The sequence below is a fragment of the Neolamprologus multifasciatus genome, chromosome 5, assembly GCF_963576455.1.
Source record: "Neolamprologus multifasciatus chromosome 5, fNeoMul1.2, whole genome shotgun sequence".
In the NCBI taxonomy this organism is placed as follows: Eukaryota; Metazoa; Chordata; class Actinopteri; order Cichliformes; family Cichlidae; genus Neolamprologus; species Neolamprologus multifasciatus.
The window spans coordinates 33,995,201-34,016,816 of NC_140443.1; the positions used below are offsets into that span (position 1 = coordinate 33,995,201).

Consider the following 21,616-nt stretch of genomic DNA (forward strand, 5'->3'; position numbering starts at 1 on the left):
ATATTGATCCAGAATATATGAGTAAAATACTGAGGTAAAAAAATATTTGAGATAGAGTGCTTTTTGGATTTAAAATGTTTTTATTTGGATATCCGCTCTTTAAGTCTGACGTCATTTGACGTTTACGGGTCCAAAAGTCGAAGCATCACTGCGACATCACTGACAGTTACAAACTGTCTAAATTCGTTCATCTTTAATAAAATGATCAGTGTGGCTGCACTACAAGGTGTAACAATTAAGTTTAACATCCAGGCATCCATGAAAACAGAATTTATGAAATTTAACGAAGTTAGCAGGATGTTAGCTTGCTAGTTTCCACCTAATACACCATGTTCTGACTAGGGGTGGGGGAAAAAATCGATACTGTGTAGTATGGTGATATTTTGTTTGCTAATAATGTATCGATACAGGGACAGCAGAAATCGATATTTTGTTACAAAAAAGGTTTTTGTGCTCTGACTTCAGAGCATGTTGATCCTTTTTCTGAGCAAGAATCCTGACATTCCTTCACTGTCCAAATGTGTTTAACTTTTTTTTGGCAGCAATAAACATGACAGTTTACTTATTTTCATTTAAGACATGTTTTATTTGAATTAAGTTTAAAACTTTTTTATTTAATGTAAAATTATATTTTGTTTTAATTTACTTTCAAATTCTTCAGTTGCTGAAGGGGCTGCATAGTTTTCATAAATTTCATAGTTCAGAATAGCTATAATTGTACCAGATGGTTGATTCAGTTAAGTTGGACTAGACTGTAATACAAACCGTTCAGTTTGTCAACAATCAAACTGAAATGAGAGAAAGACTGAGTGTGAGACTTTGATATTAGAGAAAATGAATATTGATAAAGTTTACCTTTATGTACAGAATCTGAATATCGCAAAATATTTAAAAAAAAATCGCAATAATATCGTATCGTGCGTTAAGTATTGTGATAATATCGTATCGTGGGATGTATGGTGATTCCCACCTCTAGTTCTGACTGAGGGAAAAAATTTAAACGTACAGCTCTGCTATCATTTCCAACATAAATGAAGAAAACTAAACAGTAGTGACGTTTGTAGGGTTACTGAAGTTGGACTAGCTGGTATATAATGATGTGCTATGTGGTGACTAGTGACACAGCTATGTTAGCATAATATAAACACATTAGCACAGTGAAGCTGGAGGATGAAAGCTAACTCTTTTCCACTCTCACCTTTTAACGTGAGGGTTCCCGATGGTTAGGGACAAATGCAATCGCATGGCAGGATCCTGTAAACGGACCAAACTTCAGTCAGGAGAACAACTGAGATAATCCATCCACATTACGAGGTTAGTCATTAATATACTGCTGCGTGTGCTGGACTGTAGTTAATGATGTTAATGATGTTAATGATGTTTTCGCAGCATGTGGGAGAAAAATAACTTGCAGTGAATTAGGTGCAGACAGTTAATATTTCCATGGCAAGTTATACTCGATGTTTAAGATGAAGACATTTTAACCATTGTACGTGGAAAACCTGCGATACATTTCATATATCGCCCACCCCTACATCAGCCTTGCCCTCCATACTTCTTTAGAACAACTTGACAAACCAGGCAGGTGGGCCAGAATGCTCTTCATGGACTTCAGTTCTGTCTTTAACACTGTTGTCCCCAGCAAACTGGTGTCCAAACTCCAGAATCCAGGTCTGAGCAAAACCATTTGCACATGGATTTCCTAACAAACCATCCCCAGACTGTCAGGAGTAGCAAACACACAATCTTGGTCTAAGTTTGCTTCATGTTTCCCTTTACTTAGTTCTATTTATAGTTTTATTTATACTGTTATGTTTTTTCTTAGTTCCATTCTCGATTTCTGGTTGTTTAGAGTTTATTGTCATCCTCTTGCGTCAGTCCCTGTATTAACTTCATTTGTGTCTGTGTTTCCCCGTTTAGATTACTTTCTGCTTTATTTTGATAGTTATTTGTCTCTTGTGCTTGGTGTTTAGTCCTACTTCCCCCACGTCGTGTTTGCTCCCGTGTGTTTCCTGCGGCTGTATCCAATTCCCATTATCCCTCATTGTGTATTTAAGCCCACTCAGTTCTTTGTTCCTTATCAGTACATTAGTTATCCCTTCCTGTGCCATTTCCTTGATGGTTTGGTTTTCTACTTTCATGGTTTCCCCGGACTCCTGGATTTAGATACCTTTTGGACTTTGTTTCCCTTGGACTGTCTTCTCATACTCATTAAAAGCATATTATGCCTCCCATGTCTACATAAGTCTACATATGCTGCCATATTCACACTCAACCTGACAGCCTCTGGAATCCCACAAGCTACAAGCTCTCCTTACGTTCTCTTATTAAAGACAACATCCAATGATCGTGCTGAAAAAGAAATTCATAATTTCTCAGTGAGAAATTTATATTTATGAATAAGGATTTTAAATATGTAGGTCACATGTTTTCAAATATCCACATGTGCAACGTTTTGTTAAGGCAAAATAATCCATCATTTCCTAACTCCCGAAAACAATGTCCCATGGAGGTGATGTTAATACACGAGCCTTGTAAGAAAGGAGTTATCTCAAAAATGTATAAGAAATGTGGAGCATGGCAGAATGGAGGTAACTGTACGGAGCTCTATAACAAACACAAAACCTCAGTCTGTGCAAGACATGACCTTTTACTATTCAAAGTAACACATTGTTTACATTGGCCTAAACTGATAATAGATTAGTTGGAGTTGACTCCAACTTCTTTAGGTCTTATGTTTTGGAGCTGATGTAGAATTTCATCTTATTGGTCCAGCATTTATCTAACGATTTTTTCTAGCGATACAGACCTGAACCTGGACCGCTTGGTTGCAGTTCTAGCAATAACCGACTCTACCATTTTTGTATGGTGACATTTGACAACTCCAACACTTTTTAATCTTATAAATCATGTGATAAAACATCTGGATTGGGGAAAATATCTTAAAAAAAAAAAGAAAACCCAAGAATTTTTTTAATGAAATCTGTTAACCTGTTAAATGATGGTAATGAGCTGCATTTATCTGGTACATCCTTCACCCATCACATTTTCTCTTTGGGTATGTTTAGGCCTGTACTATTAAATATTTCAGTTTTTTTTCCTTTTCGTATAAATTTGACAAGTTGATTGTCTATTGGTTGTTTTGAAATGAAAAAGACAAAAGTTAGGATCTAAGAGCTCAGCAGTTAATCAGAAAATATGGATCTCTTTATGGATTTTTTAAATTTGGCATCTGAATATTCAGCACTTTGCAAGAATACGATTTTTAATTCAATTCTGTATTTAAGCCAGTGAAGATAAGCTAATATGGTAGAATATATATGTTTCTTTCTAAGCCCTTCCAGTAATCTAAATAAGACGATCTAGACGATCCTTAAAAACCCTCAACTTGGGTCATTTTATGGGAGAACAATTTCAAAAAGGGAAACTATCGTTCTTATTTTCTTGTCCTAACAAATAAAAAGAAATCTTCAACTTCAAATGCCCTTTGCAATGCTCCAGAAACCCCTGCAAAACTCCTGAGAAGGGTCCTAAACCACACCTACGGAAACTTTAGCAAAGTTTAATGACCTACATTTACTGAGAGACAAGTCAGCTTTTCAATTGATATTCTCAGTCCTCTGGAGTTCTGACACACTTGTACTGGTCATGCCCGAGATGAGTTACATTTTAAAAGTCATTTCTTGGCCATGGTTGAGGGTTTTGCAATTGCCAATCCTTGCACATCAAATGTACATGACCTAAAACTGCTAATATTATAGAATGTCATTGAGGTAGAGGTCAGCAGCTATTCAAATGAAGAGGTCTTTAAGGAATACCAGACCTCTAGTAAACCCAAGAACTAGAAGTTAGCGAGCGCCAGATGGCGTATTTAGAAAAATGAATCAAAAGGGCAAGAGGAAGATATTTCACAGATTGGCTGTAACTGACCCACAAACAAAATATTAGAAGGCATAAAGGCACAGTTTGCTTGGACCTTGTCAGTAATTGGGTGGATGGTTAGTTTAAGCGTATCTCTCTAAAAGCTGAACAAAAACTCAGAGATAGTTGAAGGTGCTCTCTTGCGTTATGGCTCTGTTCAAGTGAAGAGAGTCTTGTTGAAAAATAATCTATTATAATAAAACTTTATAAAGTTCGAGATTGTATCTATTACTATCAGTTTCAAACCCTTTTATGCCTGTCCAAACACTTTTTGTACTTGTGAGGTAAGCAAGAGGCATCATAGGACGCCGGTGGCATTAAAAAATCACGAATTAAAAGAGGCAGAATTCTGGAAGATAAATTAGGTAGTGCTTCAAAACAACTGCCCAGCGGTTTTTCAAAGATCTCTGCCTAATGTTGAGACGTGCTTCTCTTAGGCCTTTGGGTGAACTGAGTATTACAGTAAACTGCTTTCAGTTCTTTGCACTGCCACTTTGGTGACACCGTTTTGACTGTCAGACCATTTAGTGACAATAGGTAGTAAAAAAGTCAACATAATTTTAAAAAGTGTTGCCAGAGCAAAAATGCCTTAAAACAGACCTTCCCAAAGTGTGGGGCCCGCCCCCTAGGGGGGGCGCAGAGCCATTGCAGGGGGGGCGTGGCATGAAAAGGGAAAAAAAACAAAACAAAACGCTTGGACACTGCTAGCACGGGGCGCCCACACAAACGCAAAGCAGGAGATGAAGCATCGCTGAATATTAGTGATGTGCGATACCTCTGATTTCCTTTCCGATCTGATACCAAGTAATATTCAGGGTGGTATCGACGATACTGATCCGATACTAATACTTTGTACAAAAACGTATTTTATTTATTGTATCTCAAATTATTAATGATTACAGGACATCAGATTACTTGTTCTTATCACTTAATAATGCAGAATTCATCATATAGAAATAAAAAAACTGAAGTTGTGCCTATTTGAACACGTTGCCTGCCTGCAGCACTAAAGGACACCGTGAGAGACGTCTGTCTCGCCTTAGCAGCACCTGTCCATGTCCTCTCCTCCTCTTCAGTTCACCTCAACATACGCTCCTCATATTCTGTGATATGATTTACTCTCTGAAGTGTTTGACAAGGTTAGTGATGTTGCCACAACCATACATGCCAACCCTCCCGATTTTTCCGGGAGAATACCAAATTTCAGTGTCCCTCCCGAAAATCTCCACCATTCTCCCGAATTTTTCCCGATTTTCCACCCGGACAACAACATTGAAAAACCATATTGTAGAATTCATAGCGAGGCCCAGCTAATTCCAGTTTCCAACAATGGCGGCAGCACCTTAGTTTTAATATTACTCTTATTTCTCTTTCTGGGTCGCAAAAAAACTTTTAACATATTTTCAGGTGAGAATGTAGCTGTGTAAACTTCAAATATCTGAGCCGACCGACACATCGTCTTCAACCCCCCGCGGTCTTTCGCTACTCGGGTTAAACATGATATATAAGTCACTTTGATAACTTAAAAATGTTATTGTTTGGCTTTTTCAGTGTTTTATTTGTTCGTGATTAAATTGGTTTGGCTGAGATTAAAGTTATTAGATTAGATTAAATTTAACTTAATTAATCCATCAGGAGGGTTCCTCTGGGGTTTTCACACAGCTGAATAAACGTCAAACAGAAAATGATTAAACAGAAGAGTTTACGCCAGTGCCCGGTTATATTTTAGATAGCAAGGAGCAGACGGCTGAGTTTCACTACACTGAGGGAGCTCGTGACGTACTACCCGGCTTTCTTTCGACCGCGAAGGCCGGGTCCTCAGGTCCTCAGGTCCGGGCCGGCCAATAATAACGGTGATATTTAATGTATTTTATCCGATAAATAAACCCTGTAAAATTTATTTATCACCCCCCCCCCATACGGCTGTATACGACATTTATACAGCCGTATTTTGCACATGACTATGACAGGCGGAAGAGGAAGTAGTTCCTTTGAATGTAGACAATCCGAATATTATAGTTTCTTTCCACTGTGTTCCTGTTAATGATAAACTACACATTTACCCTAAATTACTAAAATATCGATATTTTAATGTGAGAATCGATTCTAGAACATAAATGATTGGTATCGGAGGAATCCATAGTTCAGGATCGATCTGCACATCACTACTGAATATGTTTCCAAACCAACTTCATTCTAAGCCAAAGACTAGAAAATATGGTGAAGCAAATCTTCCCTTTGGTTTCACCTGCACAAGTGCCGAGGTAGGTCTCCCTGCAAAATTGGTTTTCCCTTCGTAGGGAGCACCGCTGGGCTCACCTCAGGCTGATCCTGCAAGGATTTGTTCCCCCCTGGGCTCTCCAAATCACAGACAAACAGTATCCCACATTCTTGATTTTTAGTTCACAAACACTTCTTGTAATGACTAACTACTCCTGACATTTTGGAGATGTTAGCTCTTTATACAGTAAAGTTACAGCGGGATACAAATAACATCAGGCTGATCCTGCCACGATTTGTTCTGCGGTTCAAATCATGGACAAACAGGATCCCACAGCTGTTTATGTTTTTAAATTTTTTTTGAAAAATGTATTGATAGCAATGTTGAATATTATTACACAGGAAAAAAAACAACTACATGTAAAATAATTAAACCGTGAGGCCTCTGCCTTTCTAAATAGAAGGACAGTAACTGCGTGTGTGTATGTAAGTGTGTAAAACCTGAAGATAGAGACAAAATACTGTTTATCTGCCATTCTGCAATTCCTCTCATGTAAGCAATAACGTGGTGCACAGCTGACGTGAAAAAAGGCACATACCTTTGCGTGAAGAACTCTGTATTTCTCGTCCACACGTAAATGCAAAAAATTAGTTTTAAAAAATCTCAGTTTTCGGTGATTCGGAACACCGTTTACGTGTGGACGAAACAGCTGCGTTTTCAAAAATACCCGTGTAGGTGTGGACGTAGCGTAAAAGAGTTAGTAGTTTATTTTATTACTACCTGCAGATTACTTGTATTTGATTAATTGTTTAAATGTTTGAGGTGTAAAATAAACGGCAATTGAGCAAAATATGTGTGTGTGGTTGGAGGATGTGTTAGTGCGTGCGTGCGTGTGTGTGTGCGCGCGCGTGATGGGGGGGCGGGGGGGGGCGGGGCGTGAACATTTTTCTGTAAAACAAAGGGGGGCCCAGCGAAAAAGTTTGGGAACAAACACATTCTTTTTACTGGCCACCTGGTGGCGACAACTGTAGTTGCACAGATTCCCAGTTGTATAGAGGGATAAGAGCTGTCTTGCTTTGTCATCATAGTAAACACTGGTTACATTATGGGTTCAATCCATCTAGTAAATTATAATTATTCTAAGAATCAGGCTATGGTAATTAGTTAATTACCTACCAGTCACAAGTTGTTAGCCAATAAGAACGCAATTTCACAGTTGCATAAGCCCCTTCTAAACTCAACAGGACAAATGTGAAAATACTCATTCCTAGGCTTCATGTTTCCTTTATATTTTTATCATATATTTTACTGTCATTAGATTCATTTTGCTAATGAGAATACATTGCCATCACTTTGTTGATCCCTTAGCTTCTAATCTAGCGATTTTTAATGCGTCCAGTATGTTAGAGCATGACCGTATACTTGACAAGGTAGTAACATGTTCATCAATCTCAGTGTATTGTGAAAGCTATGTTGGTGAACATTTTACCTGTTAAACAACAACATGTTAGCATTGTCACTGTAGGGGTTTTCACTGCAGAATGATTTTCCTATAATGTAGGAGTCTTTCGGCCCTCCTGTTATGGGTCACCAAAGCTCAGTATGTAGCTCTACCTCACATCTCTTCTGTCACATCAACCCTCTTTCTCCTTCTGTGCAATATCCAACTATCTTCTCGGTGCTCCTCCTCTTCTCTTCCCTGTTAGCGTCATCAAGAAATATCAAGATGAAAATGCTTACTTGTTTTTATTTTATTTTATGTTTCTTACAAGTGTGGTGTGTAGTGTCAACATTTAGAAAGTCCCATATAAAGATTTAGGAAATCATGTGACATTACACCTCTGGTCTCTCCTTCAAGGACAACAGATTGATTTAAAGGTTTAGCCCTTTCATGCATAGTGGTCACTACAGTGGAAAGCTATTCAAAGGCTGTTTTCTTCTATTTGTGTCAGTGTTGATGGTATACTTGCACATAAACCACTCGATTGGACACTGATGTGTCACTCCATACCGTGCCACCCACTTTTCAGCCAGTGTAAGTGCACAAACATTTTTAATTTAAAGTTAAATCTAAATTTCTCTAACCCCTTAGAAGTTCAAAAATCTTTTTTCATGCCTAAAGATGAATAAAAATAGTTAAGAAAAAAATTCTGATTGATGTTGTCATAATTCATGCATGAAAGGGTTAAAGTGATAATAATGCCTTATAGAGCTTTTTTAAACTGTTCTTACTGCAGTGTTTTACATTGATAACTTCTAGGCATATAGTGAATGATACATGGGGGTTCTAAATATCACATTATAGTTCATACAAATATCATGTCACATTTGACCTATGTTGTCACTTTTAATAATAATAATAATGGATTGCATTTATATAGCGCTTTTCAGGACCCCTCAAAGCGCTTTACAATACAACTATTCATTCACTCTCACATTCACACACTGGTGGAGGCAGCTACAGTTGCCCTCGGGCAGACTGACAGAAGCAAGGCTGCCATATCGCGCCATCGGCCCCTCTGGCCGTCAGTAGGCGGTAGGTGAAGTGTCTCGCCCAAGGACACAACGACTGAGACTGTCCGAGCCGGGGCTCGAACCGGCAACCTTCCGGTTACAAGACGAGCTGGCAACTCTTTGAGCCACGATCGCCCCACTTTTACATTTCACATCAGCCTTTCTCTCAAGTTGACTCCCAAATGTGCTACATCTTTAGAAAAATTATTGTCAAAAGAAAGAAAATGAGCCGCCTGGTTAGTTTGAAAAATACTGTAGTGTAATATTATAAAAAGTTATTTATATCCAGTTATCTACAGATCAATGCCTTTTATCTATTATCCAAGTACCTTATGAGTGTTTGTTGTCTAATCTGTGACTTTCTCTTGTTTTTTTAATACATCTATATTTTGGACATATTCCTATTGATTGTCAAGTTACTTAAAAATAGTAATTAGTTACTGATTAGTTATACAAGAAAGTAATCCTGTTACTTTACTGATTACTTTCAAAAGTAATTAGTTACTCTAATACTTAGTTACTTTTTAAAAACTTGATACACAACCTGAATATGTCTATTTTAACTTTATGCACATTGCATTAAGCAAAAATGAAATTATATGCAACAGTTTTTGACTTGAAGAAATTTGTTTAACTTTTAAACTTATTTTCTGCATATTCCAGCATTTAAAATAAAATGTTTTGTGTTTACATTCACTCTTTCAAATAGATGCAAGTAAAAGAAAGCAGAAAATGAATAAAGTCAAAGATTAAGCAGCACTAAGTCCTGTCTCTTAAATCTATTTTCACCTGTTTAGCAGGAGTGGGGCGGGTGGAGGTTTGCCCGGTGCCACAGCGGTCATGTCAGTGGGAGGATCCGGGGGTTTCTCTGTGAATGTCACATTCCCGTGGCAGCGTGCTCAGTGCTCGCTCAGATTTGAGGTTTAATTTTTCGTTGTAGAAAGAAGTTTTCTTCCCACAGCAGTCAAAGTTCATTTTGGGGTTTATCCACTGAACCAAGTCCAGGTGTAGAGTTTTAACAGACCGGGAAAGCAGTGGAGCAGGTGTGAGGCTTCTTTCTGAGGCAGACACCTAAACTTGCACTAATCCACAAAATGGGAAACCTGAGTTGGATTGAGCCGCAGAGAGGTCTGTAGTTCCAGTGTCAACTGTTGCTGTTGAGTATTAGCCTGCAGCTCTCTCCAGGGTTCCTGTGGTAACCTGTCTCACCGCTGGAGTTGTGATATAGAGCTGTCACTCTGACAGCCACACATACAGCTGAATGCGCCAGTACTCAACAAAAAACTGGTGTTAAAAATACAATACAACAATAAAATAAAAAGATAATGGGTTGATTTCTTTTTCCTTCTGTCTCTTTTTTGCTTATTATCTAACATTTAACCTACAGTAGAACACCATCCCCCAGTGGGATATGCATTATTAAAAATATGATTACTTGATTGCCTTGAATGCTGATTATTTTTTGCATGCAGTGGATGCTGTGAGTTGTCTGGAATTGTGTGTGGCACTGCAGCACTACTTTCATGCTGTGTAACTAATTATAAATGACCTCTGCAGAATTCTTTTCAGTGTGTGTGTGTGTGTGTGTGCATCACTGTGTCTGCGATTATTTCAGGAGCACGAAAGGTAGGTCAAGGTTAAAAAATTAAGAGGAGGACATTAATGTGTCTTTGTAGTCACTCTCCATCTGTCTCTCACTCCATAAAAAGTCCATTAACATCTAGAATGATAACCATGGTGATTGCTTCACACTGTAACCCATAATGGTGACCATCCCGGTTTTCCCAGATCCTGCTTTTGGGTTAAACTTCTTATAGGGGACAATCTATCACCTCTTAAATCTGGCCCATTCCTATTCTTCACTGTAATGTTACAGCAGCATACTCAAAAGCTCTTCATGAACTCAGTCAGAGTGCAACAGCAAGGACATGTAGAGTAATAAATGTGAAGCGTTAAGGCTGGCAATACTGACAAAGTCAAATATAATGACATATTTGACCAAGTAACTCAACATCTTTGATGTGACAATATTTTACAGATGAATTTTGATGCTCTATTGCAGTGGTCCCCAACCCCCGGGCCTCGGACCGTTTGGTACCGGGCCGCGAGAGTTGAGGCTCAGGTGTGAAATGTATAGTTTTCAGGGTTTTTATCGGTTTTCGCCATTATTTTGTTATCGTTTTTATCGTTTACTCGGTTTTCCTGGGTCTTTTCACGTGTGTTATGAATAAATTTTCTTTTTTTCTGTACCGGTACTAGTTTTATTTTGTTGTATTGATCCGCGACACCTTAAAGGCCGGTCCATGAAAATATTGTCGGGCATAAACCGGTCCGTGGCGCAAAAAAGGTTGGGGACCGCTGCTGTATAGAACAACGATTTTAACCTCTACCCCAACCCTAACCCTACCTTTCCCGCCTTGCTGATAGTGACAGGATTCAGCAGCATGTTTTATGATTCCCAGTAATACGGATATTATATATTCTCTCCTTATTCAACTTAATCTTTTATTTCGTTTGCATGATACATACACTAGGAACCTATGAAAATTTAATATTAGAGATTAAAGGGATGATGGTACTTTTTATTTTTCATATTCTCAAAAAATCCTGTTAAAATCCTAAAACCAACAGTAAAAGACCCACTGCATAAGACTGCTTATTATATCCCCCTTTGTGCTGCTAAAATTGCTCTGACCTGTTGGCATGTGGACAGGCTCTTTAGGGCAGTGGTCCCCAACCCCTGGGCCACGGACTGGTACTGGTCTGTGAGTCGTTTGGTACTGGGCCACGAGAGTTGAGGCTCTGGTGTGAAATTTATGGTTTTCAGGGTTTTTATCATTTTTAATCATTATTTTTTTATCGTTTTTATCATTAACTCGGTTTCCCCGGGTCTTTTCCCGTGTGTTACAAATAAATCTTCTTTTTTTTTTGGTATCGGTACTGGTTTTATTTTGTTGTATTTATCTGCAACACCTTAAAGTCTGGTCCGTGAAAAGATTGTCAGACATAAACCGGTCGGTGGCGCAAAAAAGTACATGTACAATAAAAATAAAATGCTACTTTGTTCTATTCTATTCTATTCTATTCTACCCCAACGCACACATTTAATTTAAATTTACTTTATTAAAATTCATATAATTCAAATCTACAAATCAAATCAAATCAATTTATTTATATAGCACTTTTTACAGGATAAAAACCACAAAGTGCTTCACAGTAATCTAAAACAGAAATACATAAAATACATTAATAATAAAACACAGCACAAATCTAATTAAAAGCCAATCTAAATAAATGAGTCTTAAGCTGCTTTTTAAAAGAATAAATACAATCAAGGCAACGTAATGATGGAGGGGAGAGCATTCCACAACCTGGGGGCCACCGCTCTAAAAGATCTATCACCTCTGGTTTATCTGGTTTACACCTCTGGTGTAATGTGCTCTCTTTTTCGTGTCTTAGTTAAAAGCCTTGCAGCAGCATTCTGGACTAACTGGAGACGGTCAAGATTTCTTTTGCTCAAACAAAGAAAAAGGCCGTTACAATAATCTAAGCGAGAAGAAGTAAAAGCATGAATAACCATTTCTAACTCAGACTTAGACAGCAAAGTTCGCAGTTTGGAGATGTTTCTTAGCTGAAAAATGCAGTTCCTAATTAACTGGCGAGAGTGTTGTTCTAGGGACATGGCAGAATCAAAGATCACACCAAGGTACCTGAGGCTCAGGTGAACAGATGAGCCAAGAGAACCAAGATGCTGTTTGATTAGAGATATCTGGTTGTCAGGGGCAATAATTAATGTTTCTGACTTCTCAGAGTTCAACTGTAAGTAGTTGTATACAGTATTACAGTATTACCTTTACTAATGCTACTATTACTACAGAACATTGCATTGGGATGACATGAATGGTGTGAATCACTTTCCCTGTAAAACTGCATTCCCTAACCAGATGGCAAAATCTTCTTTGTGATTGCTTTGGTTACTATAATACTGTTGCAGTTGTATTTTGAATGGAAGTGACAAACTTGTCTTCAAACACTGATCAGGTACTCTTCAGAAGTCAGAAGTCAAAGTTGCTGTGCTGAGACACACTTTCAAAACAAGTCTTCTCCATTTCTGTTTCACTACCACTCTGCAAGTGGTTAGTTGGTATTTTCAGAAAAACATGACAAACTACAGATGACTGTGCCAATCTGCTAGCAACCAAATCAATCACTGGGAAGATTTTGGTGCAGCACATTCTTTGCTAACATTTCCATCTAACAAAAGCAAGAAAGCTCCAGGAACCACTGCCAGTCAGTCAGGGAATACACAACAACTTCTGAGCAATGTGTGCATGACATGTTGGGAATGATCATGATACAGTTTATATTAATAACTTCAATTTATTGTTTTCAATGCTGAAATTTGAAGAGCACCAAGGTGCTTGAAACATGTTTGCTGCAGCTTCATCAGATGCATATCTATGATGCAAATCTCTCATTCCACTAAAGACAGTTAGCATTTGGCAAGTGTCACCATAGACCATACTATCATCCTAGCAAATGTGCTTGAGAGTATACTGACCTTGCTCACAAACAATGTTTGACAATCCTTTTCCTCTGAAACTCACACCTCTACTACTTATACTACAAATTTCACTCTCATCTTCCTCCCCTGTCCTGTCTTGTCTATATCTTCTATCTAACACTAAAATAATTACAAAATACATTTTTCTCCACAATAGCTTTTTTCTTCCCCCGAGAATACAGCAACTGTACCTGTAGCTCACAGACAGATGATTACCAAAACTGCTCAGAAACAGTTGTGCTGTGGTTGCTGATATGGATCGAGCTCTTTCATTTGAAATTACCTGCAACTTAGAAAGTGTTACTATGTATAAGCTCTACTCTTTGTCAGTAGAGCTATCCAGATGCTGAAATACTGCAACTTTATCAACAGCCTAAGATAGTGATTTAAAAAGGAAAAAAAGCATGGATGCAGGTGAGACCATGTAGTTACTTTAATGTCTTCTGGCATCACCTAGGAGGACAACTAGGCTGCAGACAGTGTTGGGGAGTAACAGAATACATGTCCCGCCGTTACGTATTTAAAATACAAAATATGAGTAACTGTATTCCGTTACAGTTACCGTTTAAAAAGGTGGTGTTTAGAATACAGTTACTTTGTTGAAATAAATGGATTACACGGCGGTACTTCCCTGTTTCATATTGTGGCGGGTCAGGACTGTTTGGGTTTTATTTGACAGCTACGTTCTGTTGTTCCAGGCGGCAGCGTTACGGTTGCCATGGTTACAGGGTGACGCTCTCTCTCTGTTTCCTGGGTGAGAGAGCGCCTGTTGTTGTTGTGCTAAGCTAATAGGCAGAATGCTACAGGTATAGCTCTAAAGAATATAGCATCATAGGCAGTGTAGTCCGTGCTGCAGGGAGAATGGACTGCCATACACGTTATGTGTCTGTGAGCGAGGGAGGGAGAAAAAGGAAAAGTACGAGCTGTCATCAAGCAGAAACGGGAGCTGGAAGCATGTAAATATAATAATAACCACTGCAGCCAAGAAGAGTGCCTGACGAGCCCAGTTGTAAGTAAGCTATTAAGACTCGACTGTACACCGTGTTCGTGTTTTCCTCCAAAAACAATAAGTTCCGTTGGAGCAGCCTTTCAACGCCTCTCTCTGTCTCTCGCAAGCAAAGTTGACCCAGACAACAAAGTAAAGCTAGTTTTCGGCTACGAGCCCGACACAGAACCCACCGTATTAGCCAGAGGTCCCTTTACTACGGTTCGGAGTCGCGGACCTTCAGTAATAGTAATAAATCACAGCAATAGTACATTCATGTAGTTGTAAACAGCATGATAATATATTAAGTAATCCAAAGTATTCAGAATACGTTACTCTCATTGAGTAACGTAACAGAATACGTTACAGAATACATTTTGGGGCATGTATTCTGTAATCTGTAATGGAATACATTTTAAAAGTAACCTTCCCAACACTGGCTGCAGAACATGAAAAGAGAAGCTGAGTGACATTATTTGAAACAGTTTTTTCAATTTAATGTTTAGAAAAGGTGCTAGTATGCCATTCTGGCTCATTTGGCTCACTTTAACCCCTGTACTTAGTGTATCATATAATACATTATAATGAATTACATTTTTTTCTTCAGCATTTTGAAAAGGTTCAAGGCAAACCACTGTAACATGCTTGGACAGTAAAGACAGAAGTATTGCTTATCTGTATAATTTATTGAACAAAAAACCTTTTTGTGAGGAGTTTGAAAAAAACGTTTCAGGACACCTGTTTCTTCTACTGACATCAGTTTTAGTTTTAGACTAAGGCACCATTGACAGTACCTATATTGACACCAGCAGTGTTTTGGTATAAGTCTTAAACGCCTGTCTCTACTACAGACTGCAGCTGCACATGAGAGATTGTTGGTGCCCATTTTTGTAATATTTTGACATCAGTTTTTGGTGGCACCGTCTATAAGCTCAACTTAATCCAAACCAAATCCCCAAACTCAGCAGGGGTTGTGGCTGGGTGATCATGAAGGCCTGGTTATCTGTTGCGTTATTCTCAAGGTTTGTTCTTGATCAGTGTGTGGCTGGGCTGGAGGACAGAGTGGTTCAGAGTGCAGGTGAGGCTATTTTCTAATCAGTCAAAATGATGTTGCAGCAATAAGGGAGGTCAAATGTGACATGATATTTTAAATCTTTATACAGTGTTGACAATACACAACACACTTGTAAGAGCCGTGATAAGGCTTTTTGCTCATTTTCAACCAATAAATTATTAAGTTCACCTTGAAGATCTTAGTGGATGTAAGCCAAATTTTAATAGATTGTTAACTTGACCTCACTCTACACCCGTACAATGTATTATAAGAATTCGTTCAAAATCTCAGCAAGAAGAACCAACAATGGTTCGGCCTTGTTACAATCAAGGTCCCAGGTCTCTCTCTGTTATTTATTGTTGTTATTTTCTTTATTATTAAAAAAGATGTACGATCTGTAATTAAGAGCCCAATAATTCTTCTGAAATTTGCTCCATTCATGACAAGCAGTATTCACCATTTACATTCAAAGATACTTTTGCAGGAAAACTGTGTATTTTCAATCATTCGCTGAGTCACATCACTTAAGAAATACTAGATTAACAAAAATCACCTGCAAATAGAACTCAATACACAACACCTGGTTCTATCCACTGTTCTGATTGGGCTTTTCTTTATGAGAGTCGGACATAGTCTTGTGCAGCAGATAAGACTCTTCCTCTGCTCTTTCAGGTATGCCGACTGAGTGCAGCCAACTGACCCATGACAACCCCTTTTTAGCCTCCTTAGCCTCCAGGAGTCTCTGGTGCAACCAAGTGGAAAGCTTGGACAAATAACCTTAAATAGAATTTAAATATCTTGAATTCAATTATGTAAAGTAAGTGGGACCCTTAACACAAACCCACTCTGTTGCAAATCAACTTATTGGCGATGCAGTTTATTGCTTCTCCAGCTGTTGCAGCGCATATCTAAGTTCTTCAGCAAGATTGAAAACAAGTCCCGAAACTGTAATTCCTGCGACTTCTTTTTATCCACAGCTTTAATTTTGCGAAAGTGTGCTGCTGCAACTGCATCAAACAAAGCTTCTCTGGGAATGAACTGCAGCTTTCCAGATAAGTTTGTAATTATCGCCAAAGCCAGGAATGTGGGAACAGCCATTCTGTTTATCTGAAATCGCTGAAACCTTCATGTAGTGACAGCATATTATCAGTTCAGGTGTGAATGAGTTTCCAGTCTCTGCATGCTTCTGATTCACTGCTTTAAATGTGTTTTGTTAGCCACACGCTCATTGCATTTAACGGTGTGACATCTCCAATCCAAGTTTTCACATTGATTTTTAATTCGATGTAACTTTTCCTCAGCTGGTTTGAGCAGGAAGCACGTGTACGTGTATGTGTGTACAGAGCGGTCATAAGAGGTCGAGTGATGTCAGTGTCACTGCTCTCCCTCCTTGTTGACCCTGTCATGGTGACTGCCATCTAAGTGTCTGCATCCAGGCACTGCTGCTCGCGCACACACCCGGACACACGAGGTGCTGACATCTTCAAGTGCAAGGGCAACGGCGCTGTCAGCGTCAAGAGTAAGGCCAGCAGGATGGGCGACTTCAAGTGTCTTGCCTGAGTCACCAGTTCACTACCCGACCATCGGCCCAAGCCCCGGCCACACTCTGCTTTCCTGCAGGCAGAGGCAGTGTGTTTTATAAACTTTTATTTTATTAACATTAACATTTTGTAAAGCTCATTGGGTTTACCTCAACCTGGAGGACAGCCAAAAATATTCAATTAAAAAAAGTTTTCCATCTAATTTTTCACCAAAATAGAACATAAATGTTTCTCTGCATGCAAACTTTTCTAATTTATTTCAATTTGTTTACTTAACTCAGTACTTTAATGCAGTTGTTTACTGCATAAATTTGACAGGAAGGTCATTTTATCTCAAACATGGTCATTTGTAGGGGTGCATGGTTATGGCCTAAATGCTACTCACGATTATTAGCATTTTGGCCATAACCAAAATGCTTTTGCTCCTAAGGTGAAAAGTGACTGACATTGTCCAAATTCAGAGGCTGCATCCTTCAAAGCCAGAAGTGCTGTTCTATTGGACGGTCTAATCTACGACAGGCGGTTCCTGTTACCTAGCAATTGCGACATAAGCAGCTACAGCTATGGCGGACAGCATGTTAGATAGAAACAGAGAAAATCTTTATTTTATATCATTTGTTTGACTTTGATTGGAAAAAATTGTGTTGTTTCATCTCCATGTGATGTATCTGGGAGAATACCACAACCATGTGCACCATGAGTCCCTTTAGCCAACAATGATGCTAAGTTTAGCTAGTAAACTAGTTTGCTAGCTTAGCTCTTGAAACAAGTCTCATTTTGATGGTACAAATGTAATAGATTTACATCACTGATATTTTACTATATATACACGATTTATGGAAAAAGAAATGCTCAGTGGTGAAATTAGTTGTCTCAAATATTACATTTCAGTTCAAATTCAAGGAATATTTATATTTCATATCATTTATACCAGTTTTACTGTCTGACAGACAAATATTAATATATAGTGACCACTGTGTGAAAGCTTTAATTATATTTAAGAGCAATATCCCAGAAATAAACTAATAAGATTTGATCCTTGTATGTTTCAGATAAAATAGAAGACAAACTGATGCAGTAAAAATTATTTTATTGATGAGAAAACTGTGCAGTATAATTTGCTTAAGATGTTGAAGACATGAGAGCATTAAACAGGGTAAGAGGCTCTTGATACAGAAACTTGACGTCCTTATAAAATACTGACAAACTTTATCAATGTACAACTTTTCACAGCTCTTTGAACTTTGTATTTAAATGAGCTGCATACTTTTTACACTGAAACCAGCACAATCCCACTGTGATGAAAACAATATTCTGGATAAATCAAAGTATTATCAAAGTTATCTGTGGTTCCCTTTATTTTTCCTTGTTTCCCCATCAGATCCTGTCCTGCAGGATAAACATCAGTGAGGGGTTCCCTGTATGCAGCTGTTGCAGTTTGTGTTGGAGATACTTCTGCAAATACACAAAACAAATATCCAGAAACTGTTTTAACTGTTTCCACCAGTCCCTCAACTACAGAGAACGTCTGTCTGTTCTCCCCCTGTACTCCTCTCCATCTCTCAGCTGCTGCTGGCTCCTTTTTCTCCTCCTCTTCCTCACACACTGCTGGATCTGTCCTGTTGTATCACCAGGGTGGAGAGCCTCTGTCCTGTCACCTCTCACCTGCACTGGTGGGTTTCTCAGTCTCACCTGAGTTTGGACATTTGCAGAAAGAAATCAACTGTGGCAGTTAACAACAAAAGCAGCAGAAGTTTATCATATATCTGTTAACTTGATGAATGAAAACAGTTTTCTAATAGAATCACATGGACACACTTTATGTTTTTAATCAGAGAGAAAAAAAACTAAGAGAAAGGGAAACAGGACATGCAATCCTGTTAGAAATGTTGGGCTTTATAACAAAGATGACAGACTCAAGTTGTTTGGTATAAGCATGACAAAAACAGCACAGACACAAGACGAGGACTTCTCAATTTACTGTCTGTCTTATTATTAGTGGTTTATATAGGATGAGAGTTTTATCCTGACTAACTCAATGCCCCAGAGCCATTTCCCATCAAAAGTTGCAATTTTCTGCCCAGTTACAGACATTTGATTGGATGGGGGCAAGTGTCATAAATTTAGTGTCAGGTGTGTTTCTCGCCCTGCAACTTCTGATTGGTGGAACTGATGTGAACACGAAGATGTTACCATGATGCTCAAGCTACTAAAAGGAGGGATCGGCCAATAGAAGCCAAAGTTGGCCCCACAAAGTTTAAAGGGAAAAGGAAAAGGTAACTTAGTTAAGCAAAGCGAAAAAAGTCCCAAAGTGCACGGGACTAAAATAAAACTATTTTAGGCATGTAAATAGACTCAAATCATTCCTGCTGTTCAATACATAAGAAATTTCAGCTCACAAATGGTGCCAAAATATGCCAAAACTACGAGTTTATTAAACTAACTGTAACATTTCTGGGTTTCACTTCAGCAGCATCAATCTTTGCACAGATAATGTTTTTTGTTGATTACTGGTTTTCTGGAGATTGTCTACTGAAGCATCTCCAAAAGTTGATTCTGTTCATCTGGACGTAGCGTTTTGTGGGAGAAACGTTTCGTCACTCATCCAAGTGACTTCTTCAGTCTCAGCTGACTGCAGGTTTCCCCAATCCCAACGTGAAAAGGGAAAGACCATCTCTGAATCGAGGAGGGGGCCTAAGGGTACTGGTAATGGTACTCATGGCCATTGATCAGTGGGTTTTGGTCAGTGGTTGTTGATCAATGGTCATGAGAATTTGCATAATTACTATTAAGGAACTGACCTCACAACCCTTTGTTCCTTCAGTGAGCTGGTTTCAGTAATTATGCAAATGTTCTACTGAAGCATATTTTCAAGCCTAGCAACAAACACAGAGTGATGTTAAGCTGTTTGCTCACCTCAGCAGCCAGAGCCTGATCTTCCACAGGTAACAAACGCTGTGATAAACAGTCAGGCTCTTCGATGTGTTCAAGTTTCCTTTGTATATGTTCAATTTTACTTACTATATACTTAATTCTTATAACCTAGTCTTCCCTAAACATACAAAACTACAAATCTTACTACTTGCAACAATTTTAATTGGAAACATATTTGAAATGTAGGTGTTGGTGTGAGTTGTTCTATTCTAGGAGTGTAAAGTCGAACAGATTTTAAAAGCACTGGTTGTAATGTAATAGTAATTGTACAATAATACCGTTTTCATGGTCATTTTAAAATCTGGATTGTAATTCCACCAGTTTTATCTGGATTGAGAGGTTTTTACAGATAACTAAATATATGAACATTTACTAACATGTGCAGCGTCTTTGTGGTGGAATGACGGGCCTTATTTGATTTCACAGTGAAAACAGAGGGAACAGAGAAAAAATTACTCTTGGACTCCCCAGCAGCGAGGAAGTGCACCATCCCAATTTTACACCGCCATACTTTTATAGGTTCGTAAGTGTTGCTGGAAGCACCAAGCATCAGCGAGCACCAATAGAAACATCAATCAGGTCAGTTGCCATTTCTGTTATCTCACTTAGTTACCATCTGCTTATTCTCAGCCCCGATGCTCCTGCGCTTTCAGCTTCAGAACAGCTCCAATGAAACAATAAACGTGCACATGTGAGAGTATGTGAGCGTGTGTGGATCTACGTGTGGAGCTAATACAGTCCAATAAAAGATTGCTTCATCCCATATTTGCAAAGTTCTTATTTTATCTTGCATCTATTAGCCTACGGGCATTCAGGACTTCAGCGCACCGCAGAGTGAGTGTGTGCACGCGTGCACACAGGCTCGCGTTTTGAGGGTGATGTATTGAGCCAATCACTGTGTGACGTCTCATACATCACTTTTATTGCAGTGGTTCGGCCCTAACCCTTTTTCTTTTTTCTTGTGTAGCTCAATCTTTTCTCTCCTCTCCATTTTAGGCACAAGCAGCAGAGGAGAAGATAAATAATAAAGTTTTCATGAGACTTCCACATTCTGGGAGACAGAGAGTGCTTGTCAGTGCGCTCCAAGGCAGTGTTTATCCCTTTTGACAAGATTTACTATGTTGACCTGTGAACCTCTGGCTGACATTATCCTCTTGCCCCTTTGTATCTGTCTACAGGTGGTGGCATCTCATTTTTGCATTTTAAGGAATCGCTGTGCAGTTTGTGCTGAGGTGAAGTCCATTAATAATAACGGCTGGGATCAGCTGCCATGCCTCCTGCTTTAGAATACAAAGTGGACCCTTTCAACATTTCACCGTGCTGATCAAAGTACGCATTTGAAATTTTAAACAATGAAAACATCCTTTATTTTCAGAGCTTCACTTCCTCCTTTCTTCCCCATCATATTTTCCTAATGTATCTTATTCTCAGCTTTAATGAGTTTTGATGGACTGTTTTTGTCTGGCTAGCCCACATTATTTGGCTCCATCTACATAGCCTTTGTTATGCTAAATAAACAGCCCCAGGACTTCTTTGTTAGTCTAATGTCACTGAATAAAAGTGCTGTTTCACCACTAATTGTCCTCTCTAATCTTATCACACATAATTGTTTTTATCCCAGCAAAATCTGTTTTTGCTCACGGTTCATTGGCCATTTGGCCACACAGCTCACTTTTGATTTGAACTCCTCTAAATCTGGACAAGCTGGTTTGGTATCTATGCAAACCTTTCAGAAAAACATATTTTTGAAGAGTCACTCCCTGTTACTTAAACTCATCGCCCTCTAATTACCACAAACATCCATTGACATTGACAGTAAACATATTTTTTTTCACATTTATTCATAATGTTTTTTGGTGATTTGCTGGGTCATCCTTGGACC

General features: G+C 38.7%; 2 protein-coding genes across 2 annotated transcripts in view; one reads left to right on the plus strand and one right to left on the minus strand.

The window, feature by feature from the left end:
* Positions 1-5,204, minus strand: part of slc45a3 (solute carrier family 45 member 3) — a 109,484-nt gene extending 104,280 nt beyond the window's left edge. The window contains exon 1 of the mRNA XM_085159732.1: positions 4,971-5,204. The gene's annotated coding sequence lies outside the window, so the exon portion shown is untranslated. The remainder of the gene's footprint in view (positions 1-4,970) is intronic.
* The window catches only part of cdk18 (cyclin dependent kinase 18), a 637,630-nt gene that overhangs the window by 257,623 nt on the left and 358,391 nt on the right, over positions 1-21,616 (plus strand). The gene's annotated exons all lie outside the window — the stretch shown is intronic.